We start from the raw sequence: 11081 nt of genomic DNA, 5'->3' as shown, positions 1-11081 counted from the left end.
GTTTGCTGTTATGATTAAAGCTGAAATAAAATTGTTAAGAGAAAGCCTATATATACCGGTGAGGAGTGTGCTTCTTAGCTCAAGTAGACACATGAGACTAAGTGGGCAGCTCCTGTCCAGAGGCGAGATGAGAAGGCAGAGGGGGACTGGAGCTGGTTGAATGGACATGGGAAATACAGGGTAGAGAGGAGGAGGGTGCTGTCATACTGTAGGGAGAGCAACTAGGTTGTGTGTATAAGTTTCTGTATGAGAAACTGACTTGAGTTGTAAACTTTCACTTGAAGCACAATAAAAAATAAATAAATAAAAGAAATTAACATAGATACAGACCCTTGAGCTGAAAGAGAGACCAAGCCTCAGTCAGTGGTTAGGGAATATGCCCACGTTCATTAGCAGTGGCCTCTTTGTTCGTTGACATCCTTCTCAATGGAGTCCAGGGGCAATCTGGGTGCTAAGATACATTGCCGCTCGGTACCCCTGAGTTGAGATTGCCTGGAATGAATTTGCTGAGAATGCTCCTCTCACTGTCTTTCAGACTGGCAAATAGAGGCTTCGACTCCAGTAGCTCCAAAGAATTCCTGGTTTCAGCGCCTCAGGATCTTGAAACCAGCGCCAGCAATTCTACTCCAAATAAACAGATCCAGTTGGAGCATAGCATGTCTCTCTTCCTCGGGCCAGAGTCCTAATGACCTGACTTCTGATGCTGCCTGGGTCAATGTGACAAACCAGGGTCTGTTTGCCAGTAGTGGCCTCTCCACCAAAGCTCAGCAGTTGGTCCTTGTGAGCAGAACTTCCCTTTAGCTGTAGACTCTAAACTAATCTGGATTAATTTAATTTAAATTAAACTGGACAACTTCCTAGCTTATCTCCCTTGTGGTGACTCCTTCCAGCCCAACGAGGTCTTTGCCATGCAGGCCAAAAAGTCTTCCTCTGACAGATTTAAGATGCTGGGACTGTGCAGGAAACGCTCCAGAATCACTCCGTGGCATGTAGGAAGCACATCGGATGCTGCACCTGGGTAGAGCTGCAAAGCATTGAAGAAGCTATGCAAGGGCAACAGGATGTCCACAACAATGTCGAACTACACGCTGTACTTTTCATGGCCTGATCCTGCCAGCCACTGGAAGAACTGTGTCCCATCTAAAGCAATGCATTTGGGGCAACTCCAGGAGCTCAGAGAAACCACCAAGGGATTCTAGGGATATGAATAAAACAGAGACAATGGAAAACGAAGGGAATGGATCCTACCTGGGCCAAGTGACAGGAAGTTAAAGACCTACTCCTATGTCTGAGTCTAACGCAATACCAAATATGGAGCCTGGGCGTTGTTAAACTGAGTGACATGTCAACTTGTACTTTCCATGTTCATCACCTAGACCTCTTTTTATCTTAAATCATTATCTTCCACTCTTGCTTACTGAAAGAATTCCCTTAGTAGTAACAGAAGAGCCATCCTTATTCCATAGGTACTTTCACTTTATCGTTGACGGCATAGATAGAAAATCTTTTTGCTCATTTTAGCTAGATCTTCTCGACTGAAAACTTGGGACTGTTTCCTCGGATCACATGAGAATGAATTAAGTGTTTTCTCCCTGAAGAAGGCTGTTTTCTGCTCTTCAACCTAAACATCATTTTCCCCTACAGTCTCTATGAGTCTCCTAAGAAGTGGCAACTAGATGTACAGTGTTGTCAGTAGCAGAAAATTCCCATTGCTTATAACAATACCGTGGCCAAAAGGACATGGCAATTGCCAGTCAATCAAAGGTTCACCAGCGTAGGGTCCCACACGCGGTGGAAGCAGCTGTGCCACTCTTGTACAGCTGGTCTCAAGATTACTCTTTTAGCTTAAACGAACCCTACAATGGATCTAAATGGATTCTTGGTGAGAATATTTCCCCTTTTTTGCCTGGCCTTGGCATATGGATTCAACCAGTCATTACTTTCTCTGTGCCCAGACCACAGCCACCAGTAGGGATGAACTAAAAATTCAGGAGGAGACAAAATCTGGTTTCAATGTCACCTCCACGATCTGACTCCTTCTATAGGTATTCAACTGACACTTTACAGAAGACTTGGTTTGAAAATAGGAAGGGGGGGAAAAAAACTGCCAGGCAGAAAGGAATGAGAGTTTGGAAAGCCATTCAACATGTAGGTTCTGATGGATACCTAAAAGAAAACTTTGTTTCCTTACTAATTTACTACTGTGGAGACAACACGGGTGTGGGGTTAAGCAAAGAGCAAACCGTTCTCTAGATGAAATTACTTAATTATTCTTTTATTCTGTAGCAATAGCCAGGTTCTGTTTAGGAGGAGCAAAGGCTGCATGTTAACTAGGGAATCACACTGATAATCGTCACTACTCTTAGGTGAAAACAGCAAGGTAAAACTCAATGACATCTGCCAGGGACCAAAGAGAGAATGACAAAAGCGTCACTTAACCAAGGGCTTTGGTATCTGTTAATTGGAGAGGTTCACATTGTATTAGTCTGGTGCGCATGCAGGAGAGACTGATTTGAAAGGTCAACAACCCAGGCATATAAGCCTTGTACAGTTAAACCCATCCATATTTACCACATCTCATACTGGTGTTAGAACTTTTTCCCTTCTCTCTCACAGAGATAGATGGTGTTATTGTTAAAGTCGTGTGTCAACTTGGCTGGCCCATGATTCACAGTGGTTTGGCAGTTATGATGTAGTTTGGCAGTCATGTGATGATGTGATCACCTCCATGGTGAGATTTGATATAATGTGATCACCTCCATGATGGGATCTGCTGTGAGCAGCCAATCAGTTGAAAGGAAGTTTCTTTAGGGGTGTGGCCTACATCTAATACAGGTGGATTCTCTGGCAAGGCTCGCAGGCTTTTCCTCACTCTGGATCCTGCAGCTGGCTCCTGTTCATCTGACCTCCAGTGCTTCGGACTTGAGCTAGCAGCTTTCCTGCCATCTTGCTTGCCCATCTTGGGATTCATCTATCTTTGCAGCCTGTGAGCAAGAGCCCTGCTGTCTGTCCTGTGGATCTTGGGTTCAACAGCCCCTGTGGCTACATGAATCAGGACTTCCCAGCCTCTACGAGGGCGGGAGTTATTTCCTTGATATAAATCTCAGTGGTTAAGCGTTCAGCTGCTAACCAAAAGGTCGGCGGTTGGAATCCACCAGCCACTCCTTGGAAACCCTATGGGGCAGTTCTACTCTGTCCTATAGCGTCGGTATGAGTCAGAATCGACTCGAAGGCAACAGGTTTGGTTTGTTTTTTTTTTATGTAGATATTTCATACTCTTTACTGGTTTTGCTTCTCTAGAGAATCTACCCTAGGACAGACAGACAGACAGAGAGAAAGAGTGACTTTTTCCTGGATTTCAGTGGCCCGCTTCAACGGTTCAAAGTGTTTGGGATGACTCAGCTCGGTTGTCAGGCCTGGTAAAAATGCCCAGTTAGTAGTCATCTCCAGCTCTGAGGGTCAAACTGGTCTTCACTAAAAATGCAGTTCGATACAAGAGGAAAGGCGGCCTGCTTCAAAGTAGAAAAGACCTGGGTTCCAGCCCTGGCACTGCTGCTTGCCCACTGCGTGCCTTTCAGCAAATCATTAACCCTTCTCAAGTTCTTCAGGATGCTGTCGTGTGGATAACCTGCTGCCAGCCTCCCTCTCCTTACCTGTGAAATGGAGAGCCCACACCACATCTACCTCGGGTTATTGTGAGGAAATCGCAGAGTGTGGCATATAATCGGTTCTTTTATTTAAGGGCAGTACTCTCTCCCCAACCTCCATCCCCACCCCATTGTCTATGAAACATTCTGCCCTTGCTCTATATTCCCATTTCTTTAGTAACATTTCTAAGACGGGGACCAAACTTACCTCTTGAGTAAACTTGGCTTCCTTTCTTCAAACTCCTAATTTTGGATAAAATCCAGAGAAGTCTAATCTTCTGTTTATTCTCAAAAATACCTTCTTTCCTGAGTCAGGTTTTGGAGGTGTGTGCCTTTCTAGGAACTCGTCCTTTTCAGCCAGTTTATCTAATTTGTTGGTATACAGTTATTCATAGCATTACCTTATAATTTTATTTATTTATTTATTTATTTTTACTGCTGTAAGGTCAGAAGTGATGCTCCTCCTTTCATTTGTGGCTTTAGTAATTAGTCTACTCTCTTTTTCTTGGTCACTGCAGCTAAGGGTTTGCCAATTTTGTTGCTCTTTTCAGAAAACCAACTTTGGTTTTTTTATTTTCTCTGTTTTTCTAATCTTTATTTTCCTTCATTTGTTCACTTTGGGTTTAGTTTGCTGTTCTTTTTCTAGTTTCTTAAGGTGGAAGGCTGGTTTATTGATTTAATATTTTTCTTCTTCATTAATAGAGGCATTTACGGCAATAAATTTTCCTCTAAGCGCTGCTTTGGACAGAGTCGAACCGCCCCATGGGGTTTCCAGGGAGTGGTTGGTGGATTCGAACTGCCGACCTTTTGGTTAGCAGCAGAAGTCTTAACCACTACACCACCAGGGCTCCTAAGCACCGCTTTAGCTGCATCCCACAAGTGTTGGTATGATGTGTTTTCATTTTCATTCATCTCAGAGTGTTTTCTAAATTTCCTTGTGATTTCTTTGCTTAATTGCTATATATTTCTGAACTTCCCAAATTTCCTTGTTACTGATTTCTAATTTAATTCCATCGTGGCTGAAAACCTACTTTGGATGATTTCAATACTTTTGAATTGCTTATTACTTGTTTAATAGCCTAACATATGGTCTATCCTGGAGAATGCACTGGAGCAGAACGTGTACATACTCTGCTGTTGGTGGGTGGAGTGTTCTATCGATGTCTGCTAGGTCTAGTTGGTTTACAGTGTCGTTCAAGTCTTCTATTTCCTTTATCATCTTCTCTCTAGTTGGCTATCCGTTATTGAAAGTGAGGTATTGTAGTTTCCAATTACAATTGTTGATTTGTCTATTTCTCCCTTCAATTCTGTCGGTTTTTGCTTTATGCATTTAGGGGCTCTGCTCTTAGGTACGTATATGCTTTTACTTGTTATGTTGTCCTGATGGTTTGGCCGTTTTACCATCATAAAATATCCTTCTTTGTCTCTAGTAACGCTTTTTTTTTTCCTTCATTTATTTTTATTGAGGTGAAATTCACATAAAATTTAGCCCTTTTAAAGTGAGCGATTCAGTGGCAATTAGTACATTCGCACTCAAGCTCAAGTAGTACTCAAATTCTCTTTTTGCAAGGTATATCTTTTTCCATCCTTTTACTCTCAACCTATTTGTGTCTTCGGATCTAAACAAGGGTCTCTCTTGTAGTCAGCATATACTTGCATCATGTTTTCTTATTCATTTTGCCTTTTGATTGATTGTTTAACCTATTTACTTGTAACCTAATTACTGATAAAGTAGGATCGATGTGTGCCCTTTGGTTATTTGTTTTCTCTACGTCTTATGTCTTTGTTGTTCCTCCACTACTGCCTCCTCCTGTGTTAAACGGATATTTTCTAATGTACTACTTTTATTTGCTTGCTGTTTCTTTTACTATGTATTTTTAGTTATTTTCTTATTGGCTGCCCATGAGGGTTACAATTAACATCTCAGCTTAAAACAACACAGTTCAGGTTAATACCAACTTAGTTTCAACAGTGTTCACAAACTTTGCTTCAATATACTTCCATTCCCTCCTGCTCCTTTGTGCTATTCTTGTCATACGAATTACATCTTTATACACTATAAGGTCTTCAACATAATTTGAAATTATTGCTTTATGTAGTTGTCTTTCAAATTGGATTGGAGAAGAGAAGTGTACAAACAAAAATACATTGATACTGTCTTTCATATTTACTTATGGAGTTAACTTTAACAGAGCAATTCACTTTTTTTGTGTGGATTTGACTTATTGTCTGTTCTTGTTGTTTTTTTTTTGTTGTTGTTAGGTGCCATCGAGTCGGTTCCAACTCATAGTGACCCTATGCACAACAGAATGAAACACTGCCCGGCCTTGAGCCCATTGTTGCAGCTACTGTGTCAATCCATCTGGTTGAGGGTCTTCCTCTTTTTCGCTGACCGTCTGCTTTACCAAGCATGATGTTCTTCTCCAGGGACTGACCCCTCCTGATAACATGCCTAAAGTATGTGAGTTGTAGTCTCACCATCCTTGCTTCTAAGGAGCATTCTGGTTGTACTTCTTCCAAGACAGATTTGTTCTTTCTTTCGGCAGTCCATGGTGTCTTCAATATTCTTCGCCAACACCACAACTCAGAGGCGTCAATTTTTCTTCGGTCTTCCTTATTCATTGCCCAGCCTTTGCGTGCATATGAGGTGATTGAACACACCGTGGCTTGGGTCAGGCGCACCTTAGTCTTCAAGGTGACATCTTTGCTCTTCAACACTTTAAAGAGGTCTTTCGCAGCAGATTTGCCCGATGCAATACGTCCTTTGATTTCTTGACTGCTGCCTCCATGGCTGTGGATTGTGGATCCAAGTAAAATGAAATCCTTGACAACGTCAATCTTTTCTCCATTTATCATGATGTTGCTTATTGGTTCAGTCGTGAGGATTTTTGTTTTCTTTATGTAGAGGTGTAATCCATACTGAAGGCTGTGGTCTTTGACTTTCATCAGTCAGTGCTTCGAGTCCTCTTCACTTTCAGCACGTAAGGTTGTGTCACTTGCATGATGCAGGTTGTTAACGAGTCTTCCCCCAATCCTGACGCCCAGTTCTTCATATAGTTCAGCTTCTCGGGTTATTTGCCCAGCATACAGATTGAATAATTTTGGTGAAAGGATACAACCCTGACGCACATCTTTCCTGACTTCAAACCATGCAGTATCCCCTTGTTCTGTTCGAACGACTGCCTCTTGGTCTATGTATAGGTTCCTGATGAGCACAATTAAGTGTTCTGGAATTCCCATTCTTTGCAATGTGATCCATAATTTGTTATGATTCACACAGTCAAATGCCTTTGAATAGTCAATAAAACACAGGTAAACATCCCTCCGGTATTCTCTGCTTTCAGCCAGGATCCACCTGACATCGGCAACGGTATCCCTGTCTCCATGTCCTCTTCTGAATCCGGCTTGAATTTCAGGCAGTTCCCTGTCGAGGTACGGCTGCAGCTGCTTTTGAATGATCTTCAGCAAAATTTGACTTGCATGTGATGTTAATGATATTGTTTGATAATTTCCGCATTTGGTTGGATCACCTCTCTTTGGAGCATAAATATGCATAAATAGGCATATTTAAGCATAAATATGGATCTCTTCCACTTGGTTGGCCAGGTAGCAGTCATCCAGATTTCCTGGAAGAGATGAGTGAGCACTTCCAGCACTACATCCTTTTGTTGAAACATCTCAATTGGTATTCCGTCAATTCCTGGAGCCTTGTTTTATGCCAGTGCCTTCAGCGCAGCTTGGACCTCTTCCTTCAGTACCATCAGCTCCTGATCGTATGCTACCTCCCGAAACAGTTGAACGTCGATCAATTTTTTTTGGTATTGTAAAGCTGTGTATTCCTTCCATCTGGTCTTGATGCTTCCTTCGTCATTTAATATTTTCCCTGTAGAATCCTTCAATATTGCAACTCCAGGCTTGAATTTTTTCTTCAGGTCTTTCAGTTTGAAAAACGCCCAAGCGTGTTCTTCCCTTTTGGTTTTCTGACTCCAGGTCTTCGCACATGTCATTGTCATACTTTGTTTCCTTGAGCCACCCTTTAAATCTTCTGTTCAGCTCTTTTACTTCATCATTTCTTTCGTTCGCTTTAGCTACACGACGTTCAAGAGCAAGTTTCAGAGTCTCTTCTGACATCCATTTTGGTCTTTTCTTTCTTTCCTGTCTTTTTAATGACCTCTTGCTTTCTTCATGTATGATGTCCACAACTCATCTGGTCTTTGGTCATTAGCGTTCAACGGGTCAAATCTATTCTTGAGATGGTCTCTAAATTCAGGTGGGATATCCTCAAGGTGGAAACCTTGGTGGCGTCGTGGTTAAGTGCTACGGCTGCTGACCAGAAGGTCAGCAGTTCGAATCCACCAGGCGCTCCTTGGCGACTCTATGGGGCAGTTCTTCTCTATCCTATAGGGTCGCTATGAGTCGGAATCAACTCAACGGCAACAGGTTTGGCTTTTTTTTGTTGTTGTTGTTTTATCCTCAAGGTTGTACTTTGGCTCTCGTGGACTTGTTCTAATTTTCTTCAGCTTCAACTTGAACTTGCATGTGAGCAAGTTGGCCCCTGACCTTGTTCTGACTGATGATATTGAGCTTTTCCATCCTCTTTTTCCACAGATGTAGTCAATTTGATTCCTGTGTATTGCACCTGGCAAGGCCCATGTATATGTATAAAAAAATATAGTCACCGTTTATGTTGGTGAAAAAAAGGTATTTGCAATGAAGAAGTCACTGGTCTTGCAAAATGCTATCGTGCGATCTCCGGCATCATTTCTATCCCCAAGGCCATATTTTCCAACTACCGAGCCTTCTTCTTTGTTTCCAACTTTCCCAGTCCAATCACCAGTAATTATCAACGCATCCTGATTGTATGTTCTGTCAATTTCAGACTGCAGAAGTTGGTAAAAAATCTTCAGTTTCTTCATCTTTGGCCTTAGTGATTAGTGGGTAAATTTGAGTAATAGTCGTATTAACTGGTCTTCCTTGTAGGCGTATGGATATTATCCTATCACTGACGGCGTTGTACTTCAGGATAGATCTTGAAATGTTCTTTTTGACGATGAATGCAACACCATTCCTCTTCAAGTTGTCATTCCTGGCATAGTAAACAACATAATTGTTGGATTCAAAATGGCCAATACCAGTCCATTTCAGCTCAGTAATGCCTAGGATACGGATGTTTATGCGTTCCATTTCATTTTTGATGACTTCCAGTTTTCCTAGATTCATACTTCGTACATTCCACGTTCCGATTATTAATGGATGTTTGCAGCTGTTTCTTCTCATTTTGAGTCATCTACTGCCCTTTCTTTTCAGCCCAAAGGACTCTCTTTAGAATTTCTTGTAGGACAGGCCTGTTAGTGACAGATTCTATGGTTTTTCTATCTGGGAATGTCTTAATTTTGCCTTCACTTTTGAATGATAGATTTGCTGAATCTAGAATTCAGTGCTTTCAGCACCTTGACTATGTCGTGATTTCTGGCGAAAAGACAGCTATTAATCTTACTGAGGATCCTGTGCATGTGATGAATGGTTGGTTCTTCTGCATTTGAGATTCTCTGTCTTCCGCTTTTGACGATTTGACTATAATGTATCTAGATGTGGAGTGCTTTCCGTTTATGCCACTCTGAGTACTTTGAGCTCCTTGGATGTGGAGATTAATGTTTTTCATCAAATTTGGGAAGTTTTTGGCCATTATTTCTTCAAATATTCTTTCTGCCCTCCTCTCTCTCTCCTCTTCTTCTGGGATTTCCTCTAGGTAAATATCGGTATACTTGATGGTGTCCCATATGTCTCCGAGGCTCTGTTCCACTTTCGTTATTTTATTTATTTATTTTTTTTCTTGAGACGGGATAATCTCAATTACCTGTCCCCAAGTTTGCTGATTCCTTCTTCTTCCAGTGCAAATCTCTTTTGGAGCTGAAATTTCCACCGAAGTGTCATTTCAGTTATGGTACTTTTCAACTCCAGAATTTGTATTTGGGTCTTCTCTAGTATCTTTTCTCTTTGTTGATATCCTCCATTTGATGAGGCATTATTGTCATACTTTAATTTGTTTAGACATGTTTTTCTTCAGCTTTTGCACATATTTATCACGGCTAATTTAAAGGCTTTGTCTAGTAAGCTCCATACCTGGGCTTCCTCAGGAACAGTTCCTATTGACTTGTGTGTGTGTGCGTGTGTGTCATAATTTCCTGTTTCTTTGCATTCTTGTAAGTTTTTGTTATGAGACAAAAATTTTAAATAATATAATGTGGTCACTCTGTATATCAGATCCTTCCTCCCCCCACTCCACCCCAGTGTTTGTTGTTGTCATTGTTGTTGTTGCTGTTTGTTTGTTTAATAATTTTCCTGGATGTACTCTGTAAGGTATATATTCTGTTGTGTGTGGCCACTGAAGTCTTTTCTTGGTTAGCTTAGTTGTGAACTAATGATCAGACAGAAACTTCCTTAACTTCTTTAAATGCCTTGAACCAAAAGTCTCCCAACATTTACTTAGTGACTAGCTGTGTGTGTTGGGGTTTTACCTTCCATACTCTGGCAGATTACAACTTCTGCCTTAGCCTTCACTTCCTGCTTGCACAGAGCCTAAGGCCCACCCAGAGGTGGAAGATTAGGGCATTCTCAGGTCTTTCCTGGCATATGCACACAAGGCTATACATGTGTGTGGGCCTTGTAGATCCTCGGGAATATTTTGGAGCTTTTCAAAGTCCCCTGTGGACAGCTAGCTCACTCCCCCAGGTCTTCCTTTGAAGTTTTAGTCCAGCTGCTTATTTTCCCAACTGTCATTGCCACCTCAGGCACCTGTGACTTAAAAAAAACTGTCACATTTGTTTTTTCAACAAACGCCCTGGGTATAGGGCTTTTCCCATAGAGGAAACTCTGAGTCAAGTCAAATAATCAACAGTTCTGCAAATGGGGCTTTTCCAGGGAAACGCCAGATAAGTCAACTAGTGATACTTCTCTGTGGATAGGGCTGAGTAGCTCCAAATCTGGCCTATCTGTTCCAGGGGCATCTAGGCTGCTAGTTTTCTCAGCCACCGTGGCTGCAAACTGCTGGTTTGGAAGGCTACTGCAGAGCTTGGGGAGAGGAGGATGGGGAAGCAAAAATTCACACATCATAAAGTTCAGTTTTCTTACTGATATTTAGCCATTTTTCTTGAGTAAATGCTTCCTGAATTATTGCAAGTGTTTGGTTAATTTCCAGAACTTTGGAAAAGTTGATTTTGACCTTTTTTTTTTTCCCCAGGGTTCTAGGTGCTTTCATGGAGGAGTGGATTTTTGGAGATAATTACTGTGTCATTCTGAAGATCCTTCCATAGGTGTTTTTTTTCCAATCCTAAGAAAATTTAGAGTGTAAGGACACTAATCATTTTTCAGGATCGGGAAAGTGACTGAGTACCTGAAAGCTCTTGACCATCCATTTGAACTGGGTGATTTATG

The 11081-nt window shown here is 41.6% G+C and overlaps 1 pseudogene; it reads left to right on the top strand.

Annotated features, from left to right (window-relative positions):
* The first annotated feature begins 512 nt into the window (after positions 1 to 512).
* LOC126068777 (conserved oligomeric Golgi complex subunit 1-like) lies at positions 513 to 1393 on the top strand (annotated as a pseudogene).
* The last annotated feature ends 9688 nt before the right edge of the window (positions 1394 to 11081 follow it).

The sequence above is a fragment of the Elephas maximus genome, chromosome X (assembly GCF_024166365.1).
Source record: "Elephas maximus indicus isolate mEleMax1 chromosome X, mEleMax1 primary haplotype, whole genome shotgun sequence".
Classification (NCBI taxonomy): Eukaryota; Metazoa; Chordata; class Mammalia; order Proboscidea; family Elephantidae; genus Elephas; species Elephas maximus.
This window is presented reverse-complemented; position numbering and strand designations above follow the sequence as displayed.